This window comes from Phyllostomus discolor, chromosome 1 (genome assembly GCF_004126475.2).
Source record: "Phyllostomus discolor isolate MPI-MPIP mPhyDis1 chromosome 1, mPhyDis1.pri.v3, whole genome shotgun sequence".
Lineage (NCBI taxonomy): Eukaryota > Metazoa > Chordata > Mammalia > Chiroptera > Phyllostomidae > Phyllostomus > Phyllostomus discolor.
The window spans coordinates 82,716,475-82,736,616 of record NC_040903.2 but is presented as its reverse complement, the minus strand read 5'-3'; positions in this window follow the sequence as shown (position 1 = coordinate 82,736,616).

Sequence of the window (20,142 nt, the reverse complement as noted above, 5' to 3'; positions counted from 1 at the left end):
TATTTGTGTTGTAATTTGTTAGTATACAGGTTAGATGCAGTCTGTATCTGGGGGCCCTCTAATTTCTAAATTTTTACTTTTTCTGACTGATACTGTTATACAGAAGAGCAATTGGGTCCGGATGCCTGCTCGTCATCCTCTAGGCCACAGGGGGCAAACACAAGGGCTGGATCCAGTCCCGCACCTTGTTTCTACCCAGCGGCAACACCGAGCTCCTTGCCCGTAGTTAAAAGAGTAGTTACATTGATACAGTCCTAAAATTACATTCAGCCCTTTAAAGGCAACTGCAAGGCCGGTGAAAATGAATTTGGTACCCCTGCTCTAGGCATAACCCCAGAGGCAAAGGTTTGGTGATAAAGGAAGAGTCCTTATTCAAAGCATCACAATTTTGGAATAACAGCTTTCCACATGCATTAGTCACTTCAATTTGTCAATTAAGGCTGAACTTCAACACCTCAGTTCTATAATTTTCATTTTAATTATCTAATTTTAATGGGATTAGTTTACAAACTAAAACAATGTAAGATACAAAAGCTACACATTTTAAGAAGAGTAGCAATCTTCTGCTTCATGTCCCCTGTAAATCACCCTGCCACCCTCTCCCAGGGCAGCCCAGTCTGTTGGGAAATGCAGGCAGTTGCCCCAGGATCATCCAGGTACCCTCAAGGCAGAGATCTCTGGCCAGTCTGATCTCTCTGAGTGCAGCTTTTGTTTCAGATCTCACCCATAATTACATGCACTCTGGAGGCATTGAGCTTCTCAGCCAATCCCGTCTGAGATTTGACCATTGCCTCTGCAAACTCCATCCCTTTCCCTGCTCCCCATTGATCTGATCAGATAACTATCAAGCAGTGATTTTCTTTCACCCTTTTCCATATCATGGCATACAAAACTACTAAAATTGTACGCCAAAAAGTGTTAACTAATTTTTGCCATTCTGACAAAATAGGTATAATTTTGATTGACTCACAAAAATGTATAAAAAGTTAAGTGCCTATACTTCTATATAAGGATTAACCAATGAGGTGCAGCCTTATGCGCATGACCAATAAGATACAACTATTACATGATCTGTATATTTATGGTTCGAGAAAGGGCATTCACAATAAATACTTTTGTGTTGGCTGTTGTCACTTTTAGCTAAAGGAAAAGAGGTCAGTGCCCCTGAGTAATACTAGTCAGGTATTGCATGTTTTAAAATTCTGGCAGTACTCTTGAAAACCACAGTAATGAGTAGTCAATGATAGAATTTTTTTATAGTAACTAAAGGAAGTTTGAGAAGAGTGGCCCTTAGAGCTAAAGGTCTCTGAATACTGCTTGGATCATTCGTGTAACGGCTCCTTCACCAAAGTGCGTAGGACAAAGACCACAGTGTTCAAGTTGGAATGGAACTTTTTACATCATTAAATCCTCTATTTCCTTGGGGTTTTTTTTCAAAATGGTCTATTTTGGAGAGTGAAACTCAGCAAATAATGAACTCTGTACAAATCATGTCTAGTGAATTGAAATTCAGATTTATGTTGGGCCTGTAATGCAGATCAGAGCATTAGAATAATAAAGGTATACAGGGTGGGACAAAAGGAGGTTTACAGTTGTTTGTATAGGAAATTATACAATAATAGGAGAATGAACTCTCGTGTACTCACAGCTGTAGACCTACTTTGGCCCTACCCTGTATTTTTCTCTGAACTATGTAATAGTTTCTGACAATTTGTAATAACGCAAAGGTGTATAAAGATTTTAATAGTTCATTCTTACAGTGCTGAGACTACCAAGCATCCATCTAAGTATTCTACATGCATTACTTCTGAATTGTCCTCCAAGACCATTTTTTCAAGCCATGTCAATCTTACTTCTAATCTCAAGAGTAGAAAGCGGACCCCCAGGCTACTTGCACAAGCCAAGAAATCTAGAAACTCTGCTGAAAAATTCTGTAAAATTTGACCCTTTTTCTGTAAACATTGCTGTTGGCCTGATGTTTATACAGGGGAGCATTTTTTTCTTTATAATAAATGCAGTGCCCTTTTCTAAGGAAGGAAAAAGGCAGAAATCTTCCTTCCCTCTTGAAAATTTCATTGCACTACACTGTCAGCTAACTTCTTTGGTTGATTTTTTATCAACATTTTGCAGAAGAGTAAATTGGCTAGGCTGGCATTTGAACTGAGGCAGTTAAATACTTCTTTTTAACAATATCGATAGTATCTCCATAGTGATACCTATTTGCCATGACACATCAAAGTGCTTAACATCTTCATTTAGTCTTCCCAACACCCCTGTGACATCTTTGTTATCCCCATTTTATAAATGTTACACAGATGCTGTGTTATTACCCATTAGAATTTTTGCACATGTGTTTAGGGAGTTGAGATTGAGTGATGGCTCACCCCTAATAAATACTTTAGCACAGGAAGTGATACCGAGGCCCCTGTTTACATTGTCTCAGGTGATTGAGATCCGTCATGTTTCCCCCAAATGCCTTTCCACTTGGATTGTTAAACAACCAGAATAATATGATTATTTTGAGTAATGTTTCATCACAACGCAAGCAGATTTTTAATAGGTATATAATTGGAAAGCATTGGATTCTGAGGTAGATTAACAGCTCGTTTCTCCGTGATTTAGTGAAGCTGACAGGTACCTCATGGGTCTGCTTTGTGATTGTGTAGGGTGTTTGGTGTAATGATCTAAAAGTTGGTACTTGTAAACTAACACTCTCAAAAACAATGACTTAAAATTTATATTCAGTTATTTAATTGCTTTGTAAATGAATCTAGTTTTTGAAATGCTTGAGATGTAATTTTTAGTAGTAGCCTTGGAGGGAAAGCCTCCCTTTGTCTGTCAGGACTCTTCCCACTGCGAAAAGTTCTGTAAACAACGTGACTGAACACGGGCTCTAATGTGAGGACTATCGAGTTTCAACAAAATAAACGGGTTAACTTCGAAATTCGAGAAAACTGAAGCATTAAATTTTCAAAGAATTCTTCATGTTAAATGGTTTAACCTTTTCCAAATTGGAAATGTTTTCACTTTTCTTATAAAACATCTTTGTAGGCAATTTAGAAAGTATGGGAAAAGAATGAAAAAAATCCCCTTTAATTTCAGTATGCAGATAATCATTTTTAACAGTTTGATGTCTTCACATTTTGTTTTCTAGGTATAAGACAGACATTTTAAATCAAAGTTGGAAGCATGGCTTATATATAAATTTGCAACATTCTTTCTACCCTTAACCCCTGTGAACCTATTTCTTTTGAAAAATTAATTTGGTGACTGAATATGCCATCAAATCTATGTGCCATAATTTAAATATTCCCTTTCTTTTGAACATTTGAGCTGTTTCTAATGTTTCCCTATTTTAACACTTGTGAGCATTCTTATATATCTAATTCATTTATGCTGTTTGTTTTCATTCCTAAGGTGGCATAAAATACAGTACTTCAACAATCAAGTTTAATTACTGGGGTTACAGTGATGTCTCCTAGGTGGTTTAGTCTGCTTTAGTACTTCGGTAACAAAGTACTGTCGATGGGGTGGCTTAACAACAACCATTTATTTCTCACTGTCCTGAAGACTGGGAAGTCACGGTGCTGGCAGATTCAGTTCTTGGTGAGGGCCCGCTTGGTGGTTTGCAGAGAGCTGTCTTCTTGCATCCCCACATGATGCAGAGCACAGAGAGAAGCAAGCTGTCTTGTCTCTGCTCTTACAAGCGCGCTAAACCCATAAAGAGGGTTCCAACATCATGACTTAATTACCTCCCAAAGGCCCCCACCTCTTAATACATTGGGGATTGGGGGTCCACTATGTGAATTTTGGAGGAACACAAGCATATATAGCACTAACACATTTCACATCCATAACAGTAAGGACGTGAATTGTGCCTGGTTGGTGGCCATTTCTTCACCTGTGTTAGTTAGCCACTTATGTCCTTGACCATAGATCATACGTCACCCTCCCTTTGCTAACGCTCCCCACCTCCCTCTCTCACTCTCCCGGTCCAGTTCTCTCCTCTCACTCCAACACTCGCAGGGGTGCTGAGCTTGCGTCATGCCTGGCAGATGTGGAAGACTGTAGTCTGGTGTGAACACAGTGCTAGTTCTGTCCAAGTGACCAAAATGGATTCTGCACTGTTCTAGGTTTTGATTTTATTTTTCAAAAAGTTTTATTGAATCCAGTTCTGTGTGTATGACTTGAAGTATTTTTGACAGGTTCCTAAAAGGACATGTGAATGTAGTCAGTGGTTCCTTTTTAGAGTCTAATGTTTCTCCTTCCATTGAATTGCTTATAGATTCTATTGGAAGAATGCAGGATGGGGGGTAAGAGGAGTGTTTCACCCTTAAAAGCAGAAAATATTCATATATTTAAATAAGTAGATCAAGTTTATTTTCAGCAGTGTAATAACATACACTTTTTACCCTAATGATTTAGAGCTTGGGCTCCCAGAACTTTGACAGGCAGGGCTGTACCCAGCTCTGACTATAAACCATTTTATCCTACTAACTGAAATCACATGCAGGCATACCTTAGAGACATTGCGGCTTTGCTTCCCAACCCCACCACAATAAAGCAAACATCACAATAAAGCAAGTCACATGAGGTTTTTGATTTCCCAGTGGATATAAACTTATACTATACTGTAGTCCATTAAGTGTGTAATAGCATTATGTCCAGAAAAAGGCACATACTTTAATTAAAAAAATACTTTATTGCTAAAAATCGCTAACCATCATCTGAGCTTTCAGCAAGTCCTAATCTTTTTGCTGGTTAGCCTTACCCTCAATTTGTAAAAAAACACGGTATCTGTGGAGAGCAACCAAGTGAGGCACAGTAAAAGGATGCACGCCTCTACCGATCTCTGCAGGAAGATTGTGAAGCAGGGCTGAACACTGTGATTTTCTCTGAGTTAGATCACTTACTGCTGGTCAGTAATTATTAGATATCACCAATAGAAGCAGTGGTGCATGGCTCATCCTGGGTGTCAGAGCCAACTGCGTGTCTCCCTTTCCAGCTCCATGTTGTGATGTCAGGTGCATACCTCGAAATTGGCAGGACAGAAGTATTTACACTTGGGATGCCAGCAAACTACCTTCATGAGTTTTCTTTCTAAAGGATAAGATTCACAATATTTCTAGATCAAAAGATTCTTTCTGATTTTTCAAATATTAGCTTCTCAATTTTGAATAAATTTTAAATGTTTCTGGTTAATTTGAATGACTGCATAAATATTTTTGCTATTCATTTACATTCTTTTATAATTTGCCTTAGCTTTCATTCATCCACTCAACAAATATTTATTAGAAACCACTATGTTTCAGAAACTGTGCTGCTGGGTATATATTAATACAACTGTCAACAGAGCGGACTCTTACCCTGCTCTCATGGTACATGGGGAGATCATGTTAAATGAGGATACAAATACGTTTTTAATTGCACACATTAGGATAAGAATCATAAAAAGAAAGTACACAGTGCTGTTAAACAGTAAGAATGGAATCTCCTGGGAAGTTAAGAGAGGCTTTTCTGAGAAGTGATATTTAAGCTCAGAGCAAGAATAAATGTATGTTCGCTGGGTGAAAAGCAGGGAGATCATTTCAGACATAAGAATCAATGTGTATGAATGTAAGAAACAGCTTTTTTAAAAAAGTAGTTCATGCAACCCAATTCACCCTCAACATTTAGAACCCAATTAATCTGGCATGTGTGGACAAATTGTTAGTTACTGAGAAGGAACATTCCTGTTAGCAAATAGCTTTTAGTCACCTACGAGGCCCCCAAAGATCTGTGCCACCTTTCCTTCCCAAGGGAGACCAGTGAAGGAGAAGCTTTCTTAAACTTTTTATTTTACTTAGGAGCAAAGGCACCCACTCTACTCTGCATTAGAGGATATTTTTTTGAATTATACAATCCCCTAGATCAGGAGGAAAAGATCGAAATTATTGACTGAATTCCCCAGATGTGCATTCAGCTTCTATATTCCCAGGCCTGTGCAAATAGCCTGAGGGCTCTGCACTTTCTTCTCTCCTCTCTCTTTCTCTCTCTCTCTCTTAGAAATAAACTTACAGCTTGACATGCCTTAAAGAACAAAAAATCTTGAAGAAAACTCAAATGTTCATTGCATCAGTGCAAGTTGTACAAAGACTATAAATTATAGGGTCTATTGCAATTACTCACTCTAGTGATATGTGTGGAAGCAGCCACAGACAACACTTAATAAGTGGCTAGGGCTGTATGCCAATCAAGCTTTACTTGCAAATACTGATGTTGGGTCAGATTTGGTCTGCAGGTTGTAGTGTGTGGACCCTCCCTGTTCTGGATGACCTGTGCTTCCAGCTCCAGCTGCCATCTGATGGCAACTGCACGGGAAACCTCAAGCAAGACCAGAAGCAAACTGCCTTGTTGAGTCTAGTCAACCCAAAGGTTGTTCTGTCCCATTAAATTTTTAGGTGCTTCGTTACATAGCAATATACCACTAAAACAGTAGTACAGTACAATGGTCTTCAAATATTTTTTTTTGCTTGCATATCCTTTAATGAATTTTGGAAAGCATATAGACCCTTGCACATTTTTAGATTATCATCTAAAACTTTTTATTATAATTTTAAATTGTTGAAATCAGGATATAATTTCCAGCATAGTAAAATATGAATATTTTTAAAAGCTTGTTCTATCACTTTGAAAATGTATCAAATAGAAGCTACATAGCAACCATTAAAGAAGAAGAAGGAGGAGGAGGAGGGGACAAAAATCAGCTCTTTTAACAGTTGGAAGTTTTATATTGTAACTCTTTTTCTGATTTGTAATTCCCACCACTCTATTTCTAAGAAAGAAAAAGCGAAAGAGGGAGGCATGGAGTCTTGCCACCCATTTGCCCTCTGGATGAAATAAGGCACCACTGCCTTTTCATCTGTGTTTTCTTTGCCTGGCTCTGAGGGAACTCTTTCTCTCTCTCTCAGGAGTAATCCATTCTTCAACGTCTGGGGCAAGATGAAAGAGGTGAGGATGTTACGTGAAAATTGTCATCATTCCCTCCTACTCCGTTCTACATTATATCTGTATTTGGGTCATCCAAATGTGCAGTCCAATATCTAACTAACATCTACCTTATGTGTACAACAGGAAAAGGTACAAAGCCTTGCCACTGCTTTTGTTTTATTTCTTTAAAATCAGTCAGTCAAGCATTATTTACTGTTTATTTACTATTTATAAGGAGCTGTTCAAGGCACTGGGATAAACAAAATAGACAAAAATCCCTGCCTCATTGGAGATTACATTTCAATGAAGGGAAACAGACATGAATGAATAAATGAAAGAATGAATAAGTGAATTGCATGAATGATATACGCTATAGACTCCAAGAGAGATAAAGCAGAGAAAGGGCATAGAATGCAAGAGAAAGCAGGGGGTTGCCATTTTAATAGTGGTGTGAAGGAAAGCCTTCCTGAGAAGGGGACATTTAAACAAAGACCTAAAGGTGGTGAGGAAAGACCATGAGGACATCTGGAAAGAGCATTCAGAGTAGAGAATAGTCTGGAGGCAGGAGGCTGCCATGTGGCTAGACTGGAGGAGCAGATGAGGTCAGTAAGTTAATAAGGTGCCAGGTTGTACTGGTTCCTACAGCTCTCTGTTTGGGCCTCTACAGACCTCTTCCCTGAGCCCCACACTTTAGAAGCCCTGATCTGGCTTCTCTGTGGCAACGCCCCACCCCACATGCAAACAGGACTGAACGTACACTTACTTCCCTTTGACACCCGCACTTGAGGGGTAAGTACACATGGGCCTAGAAACCCCTGCCCAAGGCACCCAAGTGCCCCCCCTGGGCCTGAGCACTCTTCTCGGGCCTGTCTGTCAGGGAGGATTGAGCCCCTGAGATGCTCATCAGAACCTGGAGGGTGTTGGCAGGGGCCATGAAAAGAGCTCAGATGTGTGGGCTAAGCTGTCCATGTACCTGCACATGAAGCTCCCCAGGTAGGGCGGACAACCAGAGGCGCGAAATGGGTCGAGCAGAGAGCAGGCTCCTCCTACATGGTGACCATGTTCCGACAAAAACCTCCCCAAATCCCCAAATTCCAATGTTGAACCCAGATTTAAAGACCTTTGGGAAGTATGTTTGTCAAAGTGAGAGGCCAGAACTTCTCCTAGTGAACCATGTGTCAGCTTGATTGATTTATTAGTGTTTGCACATGGTATTGGATGTGACATTAGACATCTATTCGTACTCCTGTGCCAAGTCCTGCAAATGTTGCAAGCAGGTCATTGGCTCTTGAGTCGTCAGGCAGCCATCCAAGGTGCTTTGCTTAAAAGAGGCTAGGCTTACCCCAGCATTTAAAGTTGTTCATTTACTTCTCTCAAATTTTATATGCATCTAGTCAATGCATCATGGAGCATCAGCTGGGTGTGGGGTTCATTTTCTTTTGTAAAATGGAGGAAAAATGATTGTAAAAGGGAGAAACAGGAGATCGATGAGTACATAGGGAAGCTGATAATCTAGAAACTGCTTTCCTTAAAACTAGCAATGTTCCAGCGCCTCTTGGGATGTCTTCAGGTACCTTAGAGATTGAAGGTATGAGGAACCCAATTTTTTAAAGTACTTTTTAAAGATTTTATTTATGTATTTTTAGAGAGGGAAGGGAGGGAGAAAGAGAGAGAGAGAGAGAGAAACATCAATGTGCGGTTGCTGGGGGCCGTGGCCTGCAACCCAGGCATGTGCCCTGACTGGGAGTCGAACCTGCGATGCTTTGGTTCACAGCCCTCACTCAATCCACTGAGCTACACCAGCCAGGGCAGGAACCAAATTTAAAGATCCCTGATTTGGTAGAAAAAGAATTTATACTTGAGGTTCCCCAGGTAGGGCGGACAGGGGTCAAGAAGCCTGGACTATATATAGTCCTGGTTTGCCAGTAGCTACTTCTATTATCTCAGTAAAGTCACTTACCTGCTCTGGAAGATTAGATTAGTGGGTTCATTAATTCATTTGATTTGTCCTGGTAATGAATTAAGCCTCTGCTGGGCTTCGGGCACTGGATGGAGCTCCCAAGGTGAATATGATGCTGCCAGGGCCCTCCAGGATCTCACCATTTAGCTGTTCAGTTCAGCCACATATGTGGGTTTTTTTTTTTTTTCATTTTTTAAAAACTGATTTTAGGGAGAAATAGGAAGAGAGAGAGAGAAACACTGATTTGTTGTTCCATCTATCCTTGCATTCATTGGTTGATTCTGTACGTGCCCTGACCAGGGATCAAACCTGCAACCTTGGTGTATTGGAATGATGCTCTAACCAACAGATCTACCCAGGCTGGGCAGGCCACGTATGACTTTTGATAAATTAGTTTAAATGAATGGTTCAAGCCAATGGCTGGCACCTATGCGGCATTTTGGAAATTTGTTGGGGCATTGTTGCAACACATTCTGTTCTGTATAGGACAGTCCTCTCAACAAATTGTCCCAAGTCCTACATTACTTTCCAATATCCAATTAAGTTTTTATGTTGGTGAGAAACCTGTTTTTTATTATTGAAGCCTTAGTAAATTCCATTTAAATATAAACAAAAAGTATTTTTTGCATGGTTTTAATAAATACTGAATTTTCCAGGAATGCACTGTCTAAAACCAAGGGTGATTATATTTTTCTCCTCAACATTATCTGGAGAAATTCAACATTTTGGAAAAAAATCAAACCATAAACCTTTGATCTTCTGCAAGGTAATCCAATACTCCCAATTTTTAGAAAAAGAACTCTAAATGAATGGGTGAATGTGTTGATTTACATTTTTTCTTAAGTCTTTTTGGTACAGGCTATTGTTTGCACAAAATCTGATTAACAATAAATTAAATTGTGCATAATATATAAATCTATTGTATTCTGAAAAGAGCACCATGGTTCCTAAATGTTTTGCTTTCTAAACAAGTTAGAGAACTGTTACTGTGGGCAACTGGGAGACACCAAGGAGTTTTAAGTACATTAGCATTTAGGAGGTTCTCTGTAATGGCATGAAGAATTCACAGCAATTAATTCAACAAACCCTAATTGTGCCCTGGGCATACACCAAGCACTGGGCTGGCATGGACCCTGAGAAGATTCCTGGCATATACAGTCTCCCATCTCCCTATCTCTCTTCCTTGCCCCCCTCTTGTCATACACACATGGGCTTGATACTGAGGAGAAAGCAGAAGTTCCACTGCTTACCTGTTACTTGCCTTAAGAAGCTACTTAAAATTCTCCGAGTCTCTGTTTCATGAACCTCCAAATGGGTATAAAAATAACTGTCTTCCAGGGTTGTTGCAAAGATTAAATGTGCCTACACCGAGTAGGTACTTAAAAACTGCTGGTTCTGAGTCTCTTTCCATCTCTTCCCACCATCTTATCTCAGAACACATCTGCCCTCAGCCATTGTGTGAACATAAATCAGTGTGTACCCTGTGGGCAGTTTACATTTTGGCTTTATAATTACTGATGGTGGGTTGAAAGACCAGCTTTTGCTAAAGAAATTTCAAGAGGGTGAAGCTGATAATTTAATCTGTGGGAGTCAAGGATAGCTCTATCAAATATAAATACAAAGCTAGTAGGTAATCCAAGGACACGTTGAGGGGAAGAACACTCTGGGATTGCAACCTCTTTACAAATAGCTTCAGTAAGGTTTATCATATGAGATTTCTATTTCTGTTTGAAACATCTGAGCATTATGACACAGACAATGGCTCTCACACTTCAGATTCGCTTAAGAGTCTGCTGGGGAGATGGTTAAAATGCACATCTCTGAGCCCCATCTAAGACTTTCTCAGTCAGAATCTCTGAAAGTTGGGCCCCAAGCCTACATTTTAACAAGCTGAAGTGGATCCCGGCCTGTCCTTTCACATGATACAGCACACAATACAATATATAAATGATGCATTATAGAACTGTACACTTGAAACCTACATAATTTTATTAACCAGTGTAACCCCACTACAGTCAATTTAAAAAGATACTGGAGAAAGCATCTATAATTTGGTGTTAGACAAATATGGGTTTAAATAAATCTTAGGTCCACCATTAACCAATTAGGTGACTTTGAGCATGTTTCTTACCCTCTGTAACCCTCTGTCCCCTCACCCACAACATGGAGATGACATAACTTCAGAGGTTCTGTGGGCTCAGTGAAATGTCCTGTGTTATCCACCCCACAGACCGGATGACCTTTCCTGCTCCCAGTACAAGACCGGCCTTATTACATGTTTACAGAGAAAACAAAGTGCATCAAGATAGCCACAAGGAAATCTTCTCATTTTGAATGATTAAAGTGATAATGTTGGAAATAAACCAAAATGTCAACAGATATCTTATCCTCCTATATCATGTTTTACCCAAAATGATTTTTCTCTTTGTAAAGAAATATACACACACACACACCATCACCCCCCGCCCGCTGGAAGTGCCAAGCTGTGTTTGATTAGTTCTGGGCAGAAGCACGTTAGGGCATCTGAAAACCACAACTGGAGACATCTATTCTGATGGGCCTAATGCTCTGGGTATTTCCTTTCAAAACTGAACTTTGGGGAAAAGTACTTTGATATAATGTACATATGGAAATATTTTACAGCATTCTTAAAAAGTTAGATATTTTATTCAATATATATATAAAACATACTTTTCTCTTCAATGTGTGCAAATATGGACATATCAGTGTCTTAAAGGGTCTCTTGTCATTTCTGAGTAGAATTGTTTTGTTTTGTTTTGTTAAATCAACGTAAGTGTGTATGAAAGGGTGAAATTGACAGCCATGGAGACAGTGGTCTTTTCTCTGGGCTTCTGGCAGCCAGCAGGAGCAGCTGCTGTTCAAATGCATCCCAAATACCTTACCTCTGGAAAGATCATTTGTGGAGGTGAGAAGGCACTTTGATTTCTTATACCCTCTGAAAGGTGTTGGTGGGGGATGACGGTGGTGTGGCGGCCATCACGCAGGCCTTTGGTTCTGAAGTCGTTGCCACATTTCACATGTGTGACCAAATTGCAATCTGGGTTCTGGCTCAAATTCTTTTGAAAAGATTAAAGTCTGTTGTTTAAACGCCGTTCCTAATCTTGGGGTTAAGCATTCCGTGGAAAATATTCTTCATCACAAGAATCTATTAGTAGTGACTACTTTCCAGGGAGAAGGAATGGGCAAGGGAGAAGACGATAAGTGGACAGTGGTGTTTGATTTTCATATTTTTATTACTTGTGCTCTGAATTTTAGAACCGAACATGTAATCTTATTTTTAAAAAGAACAAGGATCATCTGTGTGCTGGTATTGTAGGTCACTCTTGTTATTTATTCTTTATAAATTTCTGAATTGAAAAATGAAATCTAAAAAGTTGACTTTCAAAAGCTTCACTAGAGGGGAATTTAACTAGATCTCAGTATTCTTTAAACTCTTAAGTTGTATTATCAGTTTATTCTTTTGAATAAAGTATAGGGCTTTTCTGTTACATTATCAAAAATACCAATAAACTTTATCGTACTCACAAAAAAGCTTCACTAGAAATTATTTCTTTTAAAAAAGGCTTAATAACCAAAACGTGCCAGACAAGTACACATTTCTTTTTTTCTTTTTTTTCTTTTATAGGCTATGTAATTTGCAAGGCAACTAGATGTAAAAGAAAGTATTCTGGGTTTCATATTTTATTCATCTGAAAATGTTGCTTCCACAAGATTTTCCTTTCATCATTAAAAGAGTAAACCATTTGCATTTTAAAGCTGCGCTCGCCTGCCCTGGGAAGCAGCCTTTTCCGTTTGTGTGATGTTTCATTGCGCTTGTTTGATCACGGCTTTGAGACGAGTTTCTTTTCAGTAAGTTTGCCTTTTCACTACGCTCGCGAGTACAGTTTGGAAATCTCCAGACAGCGAAAATACGTTTTGGCGAAGTTAAAACTTACAGGGCCGTGACGCCTGTAAAAGAGAACTCCTGCCCTGCTGTGGCCACAGAAAGGAATTACACGTGGGCAGTTAGAAAAACTCGCAGTTCATGGAATCGCATCAGTTTTGCAGGAAAGGTAAAAAATAATATACAGATTACGGTCATTTTCATTTAAAAATGTTAGTGGAAAAGGCATGGGTGTGTATATGTATTACAGAAAATCCCTTTCATACCCAGTTGGAAGGGTAAATTCTATATTAAATCGCTCTTATTTTTAAAATTCCCGACCACTTCTCTCCTTTGCAGTCTGGTTTCTCCTAACACGATGCTACTGAAATTAATGAGTTAATTTGCCAAACATGTATGAGCATCGATCATGACACCATGTTCTCAGGCTGTGCCCAGTGGCTTCTGTTCAGTTCCACCCCACCCGACTAGCTGGGAACCACCCTTTCTGAGCCTTCTCTGCTGCTGCTGCCGCTCTCCCATGCCTCTTCTGCTCCTTTGTGGCTGTAGCTACTTTGTAGTAACCTGGTAATCACCTAGGTGATTCTTAGGCATCATCTTCAGCTCGCTTCCCCTTCACTATTTTACCTTTAGCCTGTGAACCTCTATAATTGTAGCTACATCTGGTGGGTATGTGTGGACATTTTTCTGGAAAGAGAGTTCAAATTTTTTCTCAGCTCCCCAAGGAGATCCATGACCCCTCCAAACAGAACCCTTGCCTGCTCCATCTTGTGTTTCAGCATGTTTATCAGTTGATACAATTCCCACCATCACCCAGATACTGCTGGCTCTTGTATTTCTAACCCCAGCCACTTTCCCGACCTTGCCAAGGTCTCCTCCTGGTGGGTCCTTCTAGAACAATAATTCTCACCAGGCAGACGGGACCTCAGCCTCCGACTCCTTGCACCTCCCTCAGAGAGGCTTTGAGAAAGCTGGGGGTGATGAACAAGACGTACATATATCCTCAGGGTCCCTGGGGAGGAGCAGCTCTGCTCCAACCTGGTTCATGCTATCTGCCCAAGCTTTGCTTGCCCCCGGCCTTTCCTTCATCTCCTCCACTCGCTCTAGAAGCAGCCCTCTTCTTTGGTCCAGCTCTTGGACACAGCTGCAGAGTTGCCCGGAGCCATTACTACACAGTGCACTTGAATCATAGCCTCTCTTTCCAGAGGGACCACCATATCCATCAGTTGATTACATTCAGCTGATTCTGCCTGAGATAGATCTTTTACAATCTTTCTGTTACCACCGACCTCCCTGTTGTCCTCATTCCCACAGTACCACAGGCCCTCATCATCTCTCAGCTGGACTCTCACACTCAGGGCCCACAAATTCTCTCTGCCTCATGTCTTTCTGCTATCCCACCCACCTTCCAAACACACAACTGATTATTTCCATTAAAAAAATCTTTTAATGTTTTTAACCTAAAAATGTATATAAAATCTAAATTCATCATGGCATTGAAAGGCCCTCCACCACCTTTTCCTTTTTGTTTTTTTCAATTATATTTTATTGGTTATGCTATTATAGTTATCCGAATTTTTCCCCGTTTGCACCCCTCCACCCAGCAACCCCCACTCCCCACCCCTTAGTTCATGTCTACAAATCATGCATATAAATTCTTTGGCTTCTAGATTTCCCATACTACTATTTACATCCCCATGACTATTCTGTAACTACCAATTTGTGCCTGTTAATCCCTTCACCTTTTTACCTAGTCCCCAATATCCTCTCCCATCTGATTGCCATCAAACCATTCTCTACTTATGATTTTGTTTTTGTTCTTTTTGACTGCTTAGTTTTTTAGCTTCAATTGCTGATAGATATGTATTTATTGCTATTTTATTGTTCATAGTTTTTCTTTTTCTTAAATAAGTCCCTTTAACATTTCATATAATAATGATTTGGTGATGATGAACTTTAGTTTTTTCTTGTCTGAGAAACTCTTGATCTGCCCTTCAATTCTGAATGATAGCTTTGCTGGATAGAGTAATCTTGGCTATAGGTACTTGCTTTTCATCACTTTGAATATTCTTTGCAAATACCTTATATCCTGCAGAAGTTTCTTTTAAGAAATCAGCCGACACTCTTCTGGGAACTCCCCAGTTGGCACTAATCTCATTTCTCTCTCTACCTTTAAGATTCTCTCTTTATTTTTAATCTTTGGCATTTTAATTATGATGTGTCTCAGTGTGGTCCTCTTTTTGTCCAACTTGTTTTGATACTCTGTGCTTCCTGGACTTGTATGTCTATTTCCATCATCAAATTAAGGAAGTTTTCTTTCATTATTTTTTTCAAATAGATTTCCAATTCCTGGCTCTTCCTCTTCTCATTCTGGCACCCCTATGATGTGAGTATTGAGATACCTGAAGATGTCCCAGAAGCTCCTTACATTGTCCTAATTTTTATGGCTTTTTTCTTCTTGTTGTTCTGACTGGTTGTTTTTTGCTTCCTCATGTTCCAAGTCATTGATTTGATTCTTGGCTTTATCCACTCTATTGTTGACTCCCTGTAAATTGTTTTTTATTTCAGTTAGTGTATTCTTCATTTCTGACTGGATCTTTTTTTAAGCTGTTGAGGTCCTCACTAAGTTCCTTGAGCATCCTTATAACCAGTGTTTTGAACTCTGCATCTGATGGATTGCTTACCTCAATCTTGTTTAACTCTTTTTCTGGAGTTTTGATCTATTCTTTCATTTGGGCCATGTTTCTTTGTCTTCTCATATTGGCAGCCTCCCTGTGTTTGTTTCTGTGTATTAAGTCAAGCTGCTATGACTCCCTGTCTTGGGTGTGCAGGCTCTGGTGTTTCTCAGGTGGTGCAAGCCAAAGTCAGCCACATCTATTCTGGCCAGGGCCACCTTGCATGAGCTACAGAGCAACTTGCAGATGGCTGCTACTTGTGCTGAGCTTTGAGGTTCCAAAGCCAAGACAAGCTGTGAACCTAGGCTGGCTGCTGCTAGTGCTGGGCCTGTGGCCACTTAGCAAGAGGTATGGGGGCTGGGAGCTCACTGAGGCCAGCTGTTGCTTTTTTAAGAGCTTAGACAAGACATTCATATGGAAAAGCCACTGTTAACAGCTTGAGTGAGCTTGAAGTTGGGTGAGGCAGAGCCTCATAGAATTTCCAGGGTAGGCCAAACAGTGTTAGCTAGCTTATAGAGTTTCAGATATGACACCTGTCTGCCACACTGCGGCTCTGCAGGCATAGGTTCAGAAAAATTACAATGGCCTCTGCCCACCTTTGGGTCTGGTAGCAGGGTCTGGGCTAATAGGTGGTGGTGGTGGTAAGGAGGAGGGAAGAAACTAAAGAGACATTAAGGAAGTGCAGTTGTTAAAATGACACACTGAAGGATCAAATAAGATGGAAGGGTCAAGGGTTTGTTCATTGATTTATTTAACAAATACATAATGAGTACTGCTATGTGCCAGCATTGTGACAGATGCAGGGAATCCAGTGATGAAAAGCATATTATTGAATCCACTGAGTTTCTGATTCTATAGTTGGCTGTCTAGTGGTGCATAGTGATGGAAACACAATTGGGAAGCATTATTATTCATTCTTTACAGAATACAGCAGTGAACAAACAATACCTGGGGAGACAGATATGCTGACATAAGACTAGAAACAAGATATCTGCTGTGTTCCAAAAAAGTAGTTTTTAAACTTGGTTTGAATTATAAAAAAATACATGTTTATTAAAGAAAATTAGTAGATACATGTAGTTTCAAAGAAGGGAGAATTAATTTGTCATCTTACCATATAGCTATTAATCACCTTTATGTCCCTTTAGAATTTTTCAGTGCACAATGTCTAGGAAATACATACAATAACAAACTGGCCAATACCCTACACACAATTTTACAGTCTTATTTTCATCATTTAAAACCTATTATGAACATCTGTTTCTTTTTCCAGAAAATAAAAGTGGACAGTATCATTTTTAATGGTTGCATAGTATGTATTACATGGATGAAATTCATTTAATTAATCCTCTATTTTCAGTTGCATATTTTCAACCTTTCAGAAGTAACTGATGAGTAGGTGGATTTTGTTTCTAAATCATATATTTGCTCCAAAACTCCCAGGTTCTCTGCTGTGATTCACCAAGAGTGATTTGTCAAAAGCTGCATAGAGCATCCCTATCTTCCACAGATATAAAAATAATATTGGATCTGCTGAGTCATGTGGCTTACTTAAATAACAGAGCAGTTTGCTTGACAGCCTGGACCTTTCGCTTGTTCTGGATCCCACTCAAAACTAGCAGCTTATTGGATTACTCAGTAAGTAGGCAAAAAGAGTATGACCAAATGAAATGTATGCTGCCTCCAAAATCCTAAGTAGTTCCCTAAACATTTTATGTCTTTCTTAGTGGAAGATGTCTTCAGATGCACCAAATAACCTTTACCTTGGAAGGGATATCTCTCGTGTTACAGGTCATGGGCCCCTAGAGATTTCCCTGAGGATCCCCTGATGTTTATTTTGCTCACTGTTCTTCCAGCTTCAGGTACTGATGTACCTAGAGAAGTAATTACTTAGCTCACTAGGTTCAACCAGCACATTGTCAGGACAATGGCATAGTGTGATGTCTTGTGAATGAGAAGGCAGTAAGTTGCCTACAAATCAGACTATAACATAGGGCTGGACTTTATATATAGCCCTGTGGCAGGACTGTGAAGGTGTGTTGCTGACCTGGCCAGCTGAAAGCAAATTTCTTCTGATGGCCATGACCACTAGGTATATAAAGCATTAGCCAGATCAATAGCTACTTGATAAGTGTTAGGGTATGTGATGATGCACCCCAACAACAAAACCAAATGTAGAGTAGCAGCTGCAACTAAAGTCACCACATAGTTAAGTTGACATTAATTTGCTGTTGTTCTCCAAGCTCCACCTGCCACGTGCAAGGGCTAGGTTGGCTAACTGAAAGGAAGGTGGTAGGAATTGCCACCCCGCATCTTTCAAGTCCTTGATGGTGGCATCGAAGAGACCTCACTGTATGATTCAGGAAACAAATATGGAGTGTCTTACATTTCGAAGCATGTTTATTCCAACTGTGCATTCCAGAAATAATTCCAGTGTTCTCACTACCTCTGGAAGGAGAACTGAAATGAGTGGTGATGAAAGGAGACTTATTCCATATGTGTCTCTGGTCTTTAAATTAATTAACTAATTTACATTGGCCATGTACCTATGTTGTACTTGGAAATTTTAATTTTCAAAATTTAAAATAATGACAACAACAACAAAATTCACAATTTAATATTGTATTATGAAGGTTTTTTTGTTGCGGTCATGAGAAATAATAGAATGTGACAGAGTGCCTGGCACAGAGTTGCCACGCGACGAATGGTTTCTGAGCTGGGAAAACAGGCATACGAAACAGGCATACGCTGCTTGTACAGACTCCAGGAGGGGAGAGCATAGTCCAGGAGACTTTCAATTACACTGCATAATGTTTTCTGAATAAATCTTGGCTAAATCTCTATGTTACTATCGTACAAAAAACAAAGCTACTAATTTTTTCTCTAAAACATTAAATAAACTGAAGTCAGCAATATTAATAGTCATGGTAGTTCCGGCCTGCTTAGAATTTAGTTAAAAACTTATTTGTGGGGTTTTCCTTCACTTTTGACTGGCAGAATCATTCTTGATTTCAAGGCTTTTTATTAAGATTTTGTACATTACACATGAAAATCTTGGTAAATATCAGTTTTAGGTTCCTTTCTTCCTTGGGTATAGATTTGCTTGTGCACAGTATGAATTAGTCATTTTAAAATTTTATTTCTGGCTAAAAATGACAGGCTCTACTGTGTATAATATTTTAAAATTTTGTTTCTACCAACAATTGTCCTTCTTCATCTATGTAAAATAGCCAGTGACTAAATGATTAGAATCTAATGTCCGTGGTTTCTTTTGGTTTTCTGTTAGAGTTTATGTTGTTTAAACAAAACATTTTCTATAGGAATATTTTGGTTAGGACACAGAGGGTAATAGATGTATATATTTTACTCAAGAAAGTTTTCTTTTATACCTGGCTTGTAGAATATTACAAACTCAATTGAAGTATATTTCAAAGTTTAAGATGTTAAAAACAATAATGAATTGGTTCTTGGAACAACTTACTTTTTGAAACAGAGTAAAAAAGTGACAGTAATAATTCAACATATAGATAAATGTGATCTGTTGTGACTCGGCATTTTTATTTTTTCATTAAAAATTATTTATGTAAAACTGAGTTTTCCATCGTGTATATAGAATTATTTGGTCAAAGAATATATAGGAAGAAGGATGACACCTTAAACACCTTAAATCTGTATTACGTTTAGGGCAATTGCCTTTTGGTGTCATCTAATTACAAACCACACTATACTTTTTTAGCTTATTTCATTTCCCAAGCTTCGGTTTAGTTTTTACCTACTAGAATTGTCATGAAGACTACATAAGGACCAATGTAAATCATTTAACATAGTATCTGCCAAGCAATAGTTAATTAATGTTAGTTTTCTTCCTGAAGTTATAAAGAAAGCTTTAAAACTTTTCATTTCTATTTTTACTCATTTTTTTTCAAGGCAACATTTTTAATTGTTCCAGTCTTCCTTATTTATAAGATTACGAGAACTTCAGAAACACTATGCTTTACAGTTCCCAGAGAAACTTCCTAAGTACAAATGCAGATTCTGGTGTAAATAAATATACTTCATTATTGGCGTTACCAGTGACCTCTTCATAACCTAAGATCAGTGTACCTTCCTTAATACAAAGCTGAGTAAGACTCTGGGGAGACTCTCACTATTGAACTGTAGGATCAGCAAGCTGCATCTGTATTTAGAATTGGATATTGCAATGTTTCATAAATGTCTTCATTATTATGATATTTAAACAATTTCTCAATAATTGAGTCATTAACTAAATGTGAAGAATAGATTCATGTTATCCTGTGAAAAACCAGGAGTTCAGTAACAAACCAACAAAAACAAAAATCCATTTATCAGTTTGTTCTGGATTTATATAATCAGACACTTTTAATTCTTACTCCAAAAGGAAATTGATACTTACAGAATCTTAAGAGAGTGTATTAAAAAAAAAACAAAGCAAAAAACATTTTTCGATATTTGTTCTATTCCCAGAGATCATATATTTCATCATATATTTTCATCACATGGATTGTGAATGTAGCCCAGGCAACAGATGCTGTGGCTGCCACTAGGGTGATAGCAATGGAATGAAGAAACGTGGGTGAATTGAAGATATTTTTGGTAGTAAAGAAAAACACCTA